Source organism: Ostrea edulis, chromosome 3 (genome assembly GCF_947568905.1).
Source record: "Ostrea edulis chromosome 3, xbOstEdul1.1, whole genome shotgun sequence".
NCBI classification, from domain to species: domain Eukaryota; kingdom Metazoa; phylum Mollusca; class Bivalvia; order Ostreida; family Ostreidae; genus Ostrea; species Ostrea edulis.
The window spans coordinates 4,182,891-4,195,399 of record NC_079166.1 but is presented as its reverse complement, the minus strand read 5'-3'; the positions used below and the strand labels follow the sequence as shown (position 1 = coordinate 4,195,399).

General features: G+C 34.5%; 1 long non-coding RNA gene across 1 annotated transcript; it reads right to left on the bottom strand.

Annotated features, from left to right (window-relative positions):
• Window positions 1-1,239: 1,239 nt before the first annotated feature.
• LOC130053137 (uncharacterized) lies at window positions 1,240-2,934 on the bottom strand. Its single transcript, XR_008801629.1, has 2 exons — window positions 2,804-2,934; window positions 1,240-1,902 (listed from the first exon to the last, which is right to left on the bottom strand). It is a non-coding gene; the product is annotated as an uncharacterized LOC130053137 (long non-coding RNA).
• Between the last annotated feature and the right edge of the window lie 9,575 nt (window positions 2,935-12,509).

Sequence of the window (12,509 nt, the reverse complement as noted above, 5' to 3'; positions counted from 1 at the left end):
CAGGCCCTCACCACAGTCGGTCCGTAGGACATTATCATTTTAACGATAGAACATTCTATCTAGGAATACCCCAGTAAACATTTCAATTACACAGGCCCAGCATGTACAAATGTATTACGCATGGAGATGTGCGATATATATTCAGAAAGTATGTTCTATTGTATGAATTTGTCCATTGGTTCTCACAATTTTTACAAATTTTGTACGTTTAATTATCATAGGCTACAGTTCAAAGTTTCTTATAAAATATGAAGTCTGTCAATCGTAACTGTAAAGTTGTAGCAACGTGTTACACTAACAAATGTCCGCACATTACGGCAATGTCATACACGGCTGGCTATTAGCTTTATCTATTTTACATTTGTACTTGAGAATTTGAACGCACATTATTCATACATCGAACGGAGAAGAAACTGTTATTGTTTTGTTTTCAATTTCAACTATTTAAGTTCGTAAATTCATAAGTCCCTTGTATATACGTGGAAAGAAACCTACAAAAACACACAGAGAGTATGTTTTTAATGAAGTAGGTCAATTTAAATACATATCAAAGTATATCTTGTTAAATAATATTTGACATAACTTGTGTTGAAATGTAGAGTATTCACTTAATTATATTTACTTTTTTTCGATTGAAGGGCAATAACTCTAAATGGAAAACAGTTTACTAGTGGTGGATCCTAGTTTTTTTTTCTTTCGTTTTGTTTTATATATACACACGTATATCAAATGCTTTAATTGATTTTAGAATTTTTATTTTGTGCTATAAACAACATTATATTGAAAAGATATGTTTTAAATGTTAGGGAAAAAACCAATCTATAAAGGTGAAACAGCAAACCCCCACCCCCCGAAAATGCATTACAATACTACTGATAATTTTTCTATCATTTATATTATTTCATGTATGGAGATGTGCATGGTTTTTGCACCAGTTTTCTTTTTGGATTAGGAAAATGGTTTACTTTTTCCTTAAAAAGGGACTTTGGAAGGGTCCATTAAACAGACTCAGGTTGGGAGATTTCAGGCTCTCATGGACTTAATTTCCATGGAAACGAGGGGGTTATTTATATTCGGTCTTTCCTACCCCGGGATAGAAAAGACCGAATATAAATAACTTCCTCTTTTCCACAGAAATTTACATGGACTACATAATAGAAATAAATTAACCATGTAATATACATTGTTGTAAACCCCATACCCCCTCTATTATTCACACTGACATTAATCAACAAAACATTTGAAGATACACATTTTCAGTTTATTAGTGAAAAAAAATAATTCCAAGTTTTTGAATACAATTTAATAATTGATTCACCAAGCATTAATTAACAAGTTAATTGATTTATAATTAGATTTTAGGAAAAATAACCTAGGCTAATGGGTTTTAACATGAAGATAAGATTTTCATCCAACCCAAATTGTATAATTTCATTTACATGTATATGACATAAATATTTCAGATATGTCAAGGAGTGGTCCCACATTCTTTCTCTGTTTCAATTGTCCATGGAGATTAAAACCAAAACACAGATCCAGGATTTCAAAGAAATAAAGGACAGTGATCACCACTTTGATAGGGAGGGCACCATCTGATCATGATTTTCTGTGCAATAGATGCCAGAGTGTGTGTGTTGCTCCCATATTAAACAGAAGAATATCAACTCGGTTAGGCCACAGATTCAAGACAGTCCAGCACCACCACCACCAGCAGCAGTTCTTCCAATTAGTCCCCCTTCTGTATCACTCCCATTCCCATGTACATCAAGAGGGCACACTTCATGTTGTATCTGCGAGTGACCAGATCCAAAGTTAGTTGTAGTCCCAGTAGGAGTAAGGCATGAAATCTTCATTTCAAAAGAGGCCATCATTCCTGCCGGGGCTCGCTTCTGTACAAATCACCTACAACAAGACATAGAAGAACTTGAACCTATTGCTGACAACACCATGTTCAACAAAACAGGAGTGGCATAATTAATCAATCAAGTTTTTGAGAGCTGAAGTTTTGAGAAAAGAGAAAATAAGGTTGGATTTTGGCAACAGTGAAAGTCTAACAGTGAGCATCAGAATCTCCTGGGAACCCCTAAAGCTGCTTTTGAGGCCTTGCTGACATAGAATATGGGAACTTGTGCTAGATAAAAGCTTTATAACCTTTCTACCAGTGATGTATTTCTTGACAATAAAAAGGGTATTTGATTTTAGCAGAATAATTACTTGTTATAAACTACTAGTATTATCATTATGATACTTAACTGGCAAATAACAAACAACAAACATGATTTGTAAATGTTATTTCCTGTATAGATCTACATGATACTTCTATTTTGGGAACATTATGAAAATAAGCCAATTTAGATTATTTCTCATTCTGTGGCATTTACAAGCATGTATACATTACATATAAATGCAATATAATCCAAACAATTTAAAACTACAGTGCCTTAGGATATATTCTATTTCAAATATATATCTAGATGTAATTCTATTCAAATCTATATTAATGCCTGAAAGATTTTTAGATCACAGCTCATGAATTACGTTCTGTCAGTCAATAATGTATTGCACAAACATTTAAAATTGTTGGTTAAAAGACCTCAGTATCTTTACATGATTAATACGTATAGGAATATACAATTATTGATCAAGATAAATACAGTAAAATTTATACAGTATCATTTCTCAAATCGTATTTTCAGAGTCAATAATATACTGACTCTGATCCCCTATATCGTTGTTGTGTTGTTATCATTCACGCTATGAAATCTACATGTACATGTAACAAAAAAGATCATTTGATACTTACTATTAGGTGTCTACAGTAATTTTCCTTAAATCAGGTTTCACAGGAAATGCTCGTTGAACGTGTAATTCCGAGTAAATTCGAATTGAACATGTTTTGACGCGACGCGGTGTCAACTTATTTCGTTACCATTGATATCGATACTCGGTCGTTTTAATACTAAAAAAAAAAAAAAAAAAAAAATTAAAAAGAAACTATAGAATATGATAGGAAACAGAATTGTTCCAATGATTCACTTCTTTCACCATGTAAATAGACTACATACTATATTTATTCTTCTTATTTCAGTATTTTAAAATTCAAGTAAAAATAATTTAAAAGTAAAGTTGAACAATCACGGCTTTGAACATCATTTCCAAAATATTTCTTATTTCTATTTCCCAAATTTGGTCAAAAATGCTTATTATGATCATTGAATAAGCCATTCTAGCTATTTGAGTGCATATAACTTGATATATTCAGAGATTTATAGGTCCATGTACATTGTACATGGTCATTGGAGGTTTATTGTTGTGACGTATTTCCCGAAATGTTAATTTTTTAACATTAAATACCACAATATTCAACGTCATATTAACAAAAAAGTATAGAATATATGAAAAAAAAAGAAAAACATTTCTAGAAAGCCTATATCCCGAAGATTATTATATACAGAAATTATCAATATCCCAGGCTAGGCCATTTTTCATGGTTCGTGGGTCATGTTCTTTTCTTGATTTTAAGATCAGTTATGTCCCTTTATCTCTCTCTAATCCATCATTTTCTACACAGGTTCTCATGATTACATGTTCAGCATGTAGCACCACAGATAAGGTCACTTTTACCATAGATACAATATACTTGTAATATTATTTGTTAGGCACAGGAATCTTACTCGAAAACTCTCATCACTTTAAAATGACAACATCATACACAAAAATGTAGGGTTTTTAAATAATTTTATTGCGTACTCATTTAGGGCGGTCGACATGATGTATTGGTGTAGTTTCACTCAGAATAAGTCAGATTTGTCAAAAATGGGAGTTGACGTCAATGACATGAGATGTCAGAATTCTTTAAGAGAATGGCATTTTTTGAAACCCATGGAATTTAGTCAATTTCATTAATATTATCAAGATAAATGTATTAGATATGTAATACAACCCTTTATTTCAATAGATGTATCACATTAGTGTCACAATGGTAGACAACAGAGTCAAGGGGGGTAAGCTATGCTTTAGTACTATGGAAAACCAGAATCTGGTCAAGTATCATAGTGACGTGTAAGTACATGTAAATAAGCTTAGTGGTTAAAATAATGTTATTTGGGGTACTTTATATACTGTGTATTCTTTTTACATAGATTACATATAGTTTTACATGTTCTACATGTAATTAACAAATTGTACTGCTTGACAGGTCTCAGGTACAGTAGATCACATTTCTTCTCAGCACCATGATACATATTTATGAAAAAATACTTGCAGATAGAGAAATAAGTCATTTTAGAGACATTTTGTACACAAAAAACACAGTTAACACCATTTTCTCATTTATGGGTGGTACTTGTAAACAAGCCACCCCCCCCCCCCTTTGACATTTGGCTGAATTGCATGAATCTTTAGTTTTCACTATTAGGATGGCATAGAATGGAATGTAAGAAGAGAACAGGTATTCAAAATCTTGTTGGGGAGTTGTTTACTTAATTAGAGCATATTTCAGGTCTATACATATACAGTATGTAAAGAAGTAGACAGTGAAGTGGGAAATTTTCTTGATTTTAAGAGCAGTTATGTCCCTTTATCTCTCTCTAATCCATCATTTTCTACACAGGTTCTCATGATTACATGTTCAGCATGTAGCACCACATATAAGGTCACTTTTACCATAGATACAATATACTTGTAATATTATTTGTTAGGCACAGGAATCTTACTCGAAAACTCTCATCACTTTAAAATGACAACATCATACACAAAAATGTAGGGTTTTTAAATAATTTTATTGCGTACTCATTTAGGGCGGTCGACATGATGTATTGGTGTAGTTTCACTCAGAATAAGTCAGATTTGTCAAAAATGGAAGTTGACGTCAATGACATGAGATGTCAGAATTCTTAAAGGTAGCAGGGGACAGTTTCGCACTATAGGCCCGGTCAACTTTATCAAAAAATGGAATTACCCCGTATTTGAAGTGATATTACACGTGTAAAAATGTATACAATAATTTTAGGATGCATGTCAAATGTAGCTGAGTGCTTAGTAAAAATGTTGATATACATAATGTAAGTGTCACCATGATTCCTAGCATATAGATGGGTGCAAATACGAAACTAAGACACGTGGTCAGTTGCTGAAGAAATTCCGGTGAAAACATGCAGGGTCTAGCAAAAGGTCTGTAGATGTGAGGGAAGGTGGATGGCCCCATATGAGAGGTAGATTTTTGAGAAGGACAGATAGGGTTCTTGATTGTGCACAGTGTCTAAATCCCCATGTTTGGTACTGTGATGGTGTGGGGGTGGTGCGGATTAGCCCAAATGAGGGAAAATCAAAGCAAAAAAGGGGAACCTGCTCAGAGCATGTTTTGTGCACCAGCACCAGTATTTATAGATTACATGTAATTTAGGGTCATACTTTATTAACTACACTAACATGAAATACAAGTATTGACATAAAAGGGAAATATGATTTTTCATTAGTCTGTCATAATCTGACTTTGGTGTATACCCCCTATCCACATGTTTCAAAACCAAAGAAACTGTCCCCTGCCACCTTAAGTTCAAAACAATATTTGGTAGTCCGTACAATTGATGATTCGGATATGGTAAAACAGTGATGACAACGAAATATGATATGATTGCCAGAAGAACACGATTAAACAACAAACAATGTCAATCAAAAGACAGATTTAGAATTAAAATCAACAATCCAAGAGGTGAATGGGGGAGAAGTGTAAGGAAAAAGATACGGTATTATATTTCAAGCTAATATATTTTTCAAGGTCAGACAAATTAAAGCCGTATTCTAGAAATTCTGATATCGCAACAAAAAGAGCTATGCGAACCCGAACTTGTGCTAATTTAGAATAATGTTTCACCATAGTTTAGAGGTATCAAGATGATTTATTAATGATATACTAGTCTTCAAGGTCAATACATTTTTTTTTTATTATTATCAGCCCCCCACCCTCTTATTATTTAAAAAGTAGAATAAATGCCGCAATGTCGAGACTAGAGTATGAGAGAGAGAGAGAGAGAGAGAGAGAGAGAGAGAGAGAGAGAGAGAGAGAGAGAGCTATATCAATTCATAATTGTAATAATTTCTTATGATGGTCTAACAAAATTAGGAAGTATTGAAGGTCAAACAATAATCGCTATTTTGGGAATCCTCGTTATGGCTAAATTAAGGAGCTCAAGGTCAGAGCCTTGAAACGAGGGAAACGAATTGTATTTATATTAATCATACAAAATAAGATATCTTATCGGGTGAATTTTGGCGATTAGGCTGTGGAAACTGATTTTAACAAAGGATTTATCCTTGATTCATGCGCGTGAAATCATTCAAATTATTCATTCCACTTGGACGGAATGATTTCAAACGATGTATCCAGGATTTTTCTGTGCTCTTTCTTTCTGCATCGGTCCGTATTGTGTTATGATCAATAACAACCACTTGAATGTCTTGCCAAATGTGACCTTCTTTGTTGAAGTGTTCCCCTATAGGTTCGGTCACGCGTTTGGTTTGATGGTTTATCGGTGGTTTTTGGTCCTAAGTCTGATGTTTGTAGTTTCCCCAACATATTGTTGTCCACATTGTTTACAATTGATGAGGTATATGCAGTTGTTGGTTTTACAGGAGAGTTGACCCAATATTTGATACGTTTTGCCTGTAGTGAAGCTTTGGAACGTTTTTGAATCATGGCTAAATTTTCAAAGCAAACAGCGCTTGTCAGAGCAAGTTGAAAAGCCTCCATTGGGTAGGGGGTTGTCTAATCTGGCCCTTACCACCAAATCCTTGATATTTCTGGATCGTCTGAAGGACACCATTGGTAGCTCACCAAATTCTCTTGCCAATTTAGGATTATCCAAGAGTTTAGGGAAGTTATCCTTTAGGATTTTGTTTAGGTCCTTCAATGTGGGATGGTAAGTGGTGACCAGAAGTACTCTACATCATATCGTTTTCTCCTTATACTACAACAGTGAAGACCTGTCAATTGTTTTAACCTCATCAATGACATTAATGACAGATAGTGGTTTGTAACCTCGTTTGCATAAACGAGACTTTAATTGTTGACCCTGTCGTTCAAAGGATTCCTCACTGGAACAAATTCGTCTGGCACGAATTGATGAGCCTTTCGGTACACCCTTGAAAATGTGATGTGGGTGAAAGCTGAATGGTATTAGATATAAATGGGCGTCGGTCGGTTTGGTATGGATATCAAATTCAATTTCACCATTTCTAAGAGTGGATTTTGTATCAAGAAATGTATTGGTGGTATCTGAAATATCCACTGTGAACTTAGTACTATGGTGAAATGAATTGACAAAGGACACAAAATTGTTCAGACTCTCCCTTCCTTCGACCCATTTGATTTCTATGTCATCGATGAGCCTAAGCCAGCTTAGGGGTTTAGTAGGTACTTGTAGCAACAAAAGCTGTTTTTTCTAATCTACCCATAAATATGTTAGCATAAGAGGGTGCTATTTTAGTTCTCATGGCCGTGACACTTACTTGGAGGTAATGTTCCCCATTGAATATGAAGTAATTGCGTTTACGTACATGTTCTAAAAGTTCAACCAAGGAGTTTTCTTTTGGTGTTTTCTACTGTTCCAGACTTCCTTGCATGCCTCAATGCCTTCATCGTAAGGAATCGTGAGGAATGTTCTTGTATAATGATGCAACATCCATAGTTACGAGAAGGGTGTTGTCTGGCAAGTTCGAAGTTGGGGTTTTGTTCATATAGTCTGTCGTGTCTTTGAGGTAGGAGTGTACGGTTTCTACATGATGTCGTAGGTGCATGTCCAAAAACTGAGATTTTCTCAGTTGGATATGAAATAAATGTTTACGCTTGATGTTACATATACTTTAACTCTATTGTGTCACAATTGAATTATTTTCGTCTTGTTAATGTTCGTCCAGCTGCCTCAAACATTATTGGATTAGCCAATCAAATAACAAATTACGAAACGGTTGCATTCGAATCTATTTATAAAAGTGATACAATTTCATGACAATTTCCAATTTATTATTTACAATTTCATTTCATTTCTCACATGTACATAGCATGCTTCTGTTCAGTTAGCTCAGCATTTAATTAAAAGAATATTATAACATTATGTGTATTTCTAACATCCCTTGCTGCATGGTTTATCATGAATTATTTTATCGTAAGATAAAATGAACGTCCTCAACTAGTTTTTTGGTTGCATTTACTCAAATGAATACAGACATCTACATGAACAGGAACAATGTTTTAAACATGTAGATATGAGAAATAATGCTGTTTAATGTAGACATGTTCTTTTATATTAATGCATAGCAAGCTTGAAGTGAACAAACTTAATGATTAATGCCACAGTCAATAGTAATATCAAACAGTACACGCAAAGTCCGTTCTACATAAAGAACATTGGTGCTATCATATGATACACAGTAACAGAATTGTATAGAGAATATCACATGATGGAATCCAGACCATATGCTATATCAGTCCGTGTCATCCAATATCAGGGTCGAATACCCGAGTGCTGATATGCAGACTGAGGGCTTTAATCACATTTTACGAATTTTAGTATGTGATATTATAATCATTATTTTTCTGCGTATAGTCAGTTTTTAAATCGAGGTAAGCTACTGACAAACAAGTTGATGGTACAGGGGTTTCAACAATCTCGATTGAAGTCAGTATTTTGCAAATTTTGCAAATTCTATGGTCGTTATAACGATCTAGTTCGTCAATACAACCTCGCATTGGGTCAAATGCTGTCTGACGTGTTTCATACCGATTGTTAAGCCGTTCTTGGCACACTGATTTTGACTGCGGATAACTCCGTTTACCTGATCAGGATATAGGGCTCACGGCGGGTGTGACCGGTCAGCAGGGGATGTTTACTACTCCTATGCACCTGATCTCACCTCTGGTGTGTCCAGGGGTCCGTGTTTGCCCAACTATCTATTTTGTATTGCTTATAGGAGTTATGAGATTGATCACTGTTCGTTATCTTCACCTTGCATACGACGATATTGTGTACCTGCAAAATATGTATCACCATTGCTATGCAAATATATGATAAAATAAAAGACATGCTAATTTGATAATAAATAGATATGGTAATTTGATTTACCAATAGAAAAAGGGTGAAATGATACTTGCATGCATCTTATCAAAGAAAATAACCTAAGAAAGTTTGTGCATAGGCTTGACCATATTTAAATGGATTATTTTAGTAGAGCTTAGTACAAATTGTAAGAGTCTTCTTTGATTTTATGGCTGACTGCAGTAAAACCACCACACATGTAACAAAGATGAACTGTTTGATTATAGTATAACTTTGATACTATATTTAAGATATGAATTTTGTAGAAATATACTGACTGAACTTGTCGACTACTTGTGTGCTATTCACCGTCATTACCTGTACCGTGTGCTCGTTAACTTGGATATTCATTACAGTTGTTGATGCGGATGCTATTTTAGTTTCATTGTTGTCTAAAAGTAAATATTGGATGGATTCAGCGCTTAAATACCATCAATAATACAATGCAAAGAGTAAAGGGGAGACAAGAGATGGTATATGTATATCTTTTAACCCTCTCTCTACCGTATCGGTCAATATGACCGATAGCGCATAAAAATAGGGCTACGCAAAAGGAGTGTCTATAATTCTTTGAAACTACGGACGTACTATATGTTTTATATATCATATTTTTGGAAATTTTCTATATTTTTTAACTATGCAAAAATCAATTGAATAAATAAAGCCATTAAATTAAAAAAAGCATTTAAAATGAAAGATGACTTCGTCTAAATATGACGCAACGCTTTGTCGCAAGGCCATTTCCCCCCTCCCTATGATTTTTTTTTTATTTTCCCGATGAATGCAATATTTTTTTTATATTTTTGAGAAGCATATATTCCCTGCTTTCAGTACATATAAAACTTCTTTTTAATGCCTGGCAAAGTTATAAGAAAATAGCAATTTTTTTGCATATATACGTTGTTTTACGATTGTATTTCTCTATGTTTAAACAGATCGGCGTTTTATCTATATTTATATATGGAAATAGGGAAAAGTAAATACATCCTGTAAAAGTAGAGGAAATGTTCTTTTTGATGGAACCTTATTCATATTATAATTTTCGGTGGTTTTTATATTACGATAAAATGAAATTGGGACATGCTGCGCGGTTTTCTTAAAAATTAGCGACAAATCGACGTCGCTAAGAGCAATCGACACACGTCGCACAGTAAAGTACCTGAAAACTATTTGTATTGCCCTCTTTTAGTAAATTCAGTACCTGTTGATACACTAAAACAACATACATACATGTATGAAATGATCAGCCGGGTATCTGCTTTTTTTTTTAAAAAAGCATAAAGCCAATATTGGTTTATAACAGTTACACAACCTACAGGTAACTTCATAAAACACCTATTGAGAATGTTACATCGGCAGATTGAATTTAAAAAAAGATAAATAACGTACTTCAAATTCAGATATAAACGTTATATTTGTTCGGAATAGTAACATTTTTTTTTCTATGCCAAATAAAGAAAACAAATTAAAAAGAAGTTCGCCTAGATATAGCCTGTCTACTTTTATTTTTCCGTGATCCGGATCGCGGGCCTTGCGGGGTTTTCTGAAAGTGTGCACGGAGAACACACGTGTTTCCATTTCAACGAAAACAACACAGCTTCAGGAAGAAGATGTCCTGGATCTCCTGTTACAGGATGACCCAAACGAGTATGCATTCAGTATAAATACGTACATGTAAGTTGATGTAGCCACATAGGCTGACTAAAAAGAAAATTAAATGCGGTTTTGTCATGTTATGAAAAATTCACGATTAATTAACCGCGATTTGATGCCATGGTTTGTCGTTTCATGAAAGAAAATATTTATATTTTATGATATCTAAACCAAGTGTATAACACCACGTCCCGGTCCGGCAGTTTGATTAACACCCCCCCTTTTCCCCCAGAATTATCTCCTTATGTGCTGTCGCGATAAGCGAATCGAATTGGTACGACTTGCTATTTTTAGTTACCTTTATGTTACGTCATGATGCAGACGCGTCGACAGTCTCCGTCTGATTTTTTATCTAAATCTCAGGAAATTACAGTGTAAGTAATTTTGTATGTATGCAGAAACCTTCTAATGAATATGTAGAATATTCTGTTCGATGCATAAGTTAGGAGATAAATGCTTTGTTGTTTTGTTAACTGCACAATCAGTAAGCCACATGTAGATGTATGGCGCGTCGTTCGTTGTCTTCTCTAAGCGTCTGTGTTTCATGAATGTATATTTAGTGAATAGTTAATATTATTGAATATCATTATACTTGATAATTGTTTAAGCGAAATAACTATAGACATTTGATAGGAATCAGATATTTTATTGCATAATCTTCTTACTCTAAGATGTTGTTCAAATTTCAAAACTATGGAACGCAATTCGTGACATCAAAATGATTTCTGTATTCAAATGCTGTACTTATGATTGTTACAATTTGTATTTCAGTCTTTTACCATATATTGGCACAGAATAAATCTGGACCTTGTTTTGGTTAACTTTCTGTCAGTTTATTACACGCCCAGGGTGTACAATAATTCGTGACAGAACACCTTACCTGACGCGCGAGTGTAAGAAGGGGGTGTATTTAGTGTATAATGGGATGGGGTGGTTTTAATCAGACTGGACATTTACGACCGCTGGTGAGAAGGCTATTTTCCAAGTTTTTTCCATGTTTATAAAAGAAATTATCTTTCTATGAAAAGAAAACACACTTTGCATTATTGTAATGATAGAATTTATTATCATAATTTGAATTATTTTCTTTATTCTGTAACAGAAATAAAAACAAAATGTGTGTTTGGGCCAAAATGGGGGTGGGTTAACCTCAATCAAAGTCTGATTATGACAGGCTAATGAAAAATCATATTCATTTCTCTTTTATCCAAATGCATGTATTTTATATACACTTAGTAGCTTATGACCATAAATTACATGTTATCCATACATGCTGGTACTTGTATGCTATGAGCTGATGGGCATGTGTCCCCTTCTTGCCGGTCTCCTCCGTGGCTGAGTGGTTATAGCATTGCGCTCAAAATCACACGGCCTCTCATCTCTGTCAGCGCGGGTTCGAATCCCGTTCGCGCCGGTAAGTGAGAAAGTTTTCCCAGTTTACTTTCGAAAGATCGGTGGTCTCTCCCCAGGTATCTGGGTTCTCTCTTCCACCAATAAAAAAACTGGGTGCCACCAGATAACTGAAAAATTGTTGAGTTTGGCAGAAAACATCAATCAATCAATCCCCTTCTTGACTAGATTTTCTCTAATTTCGACTAAATCCACAACCCATCAGAGTACCATACAAGGGGATTTAGACACTGGGTACGATGAAGAAGCAATTCAATTCAACTTTTATATCTGGGGTCATTCACTTTCCCTCAGAGTTTCAGTATTTTCGCTGGACCCTGTAGGTTTTAACCTGAATTTCTTCAGTATTTG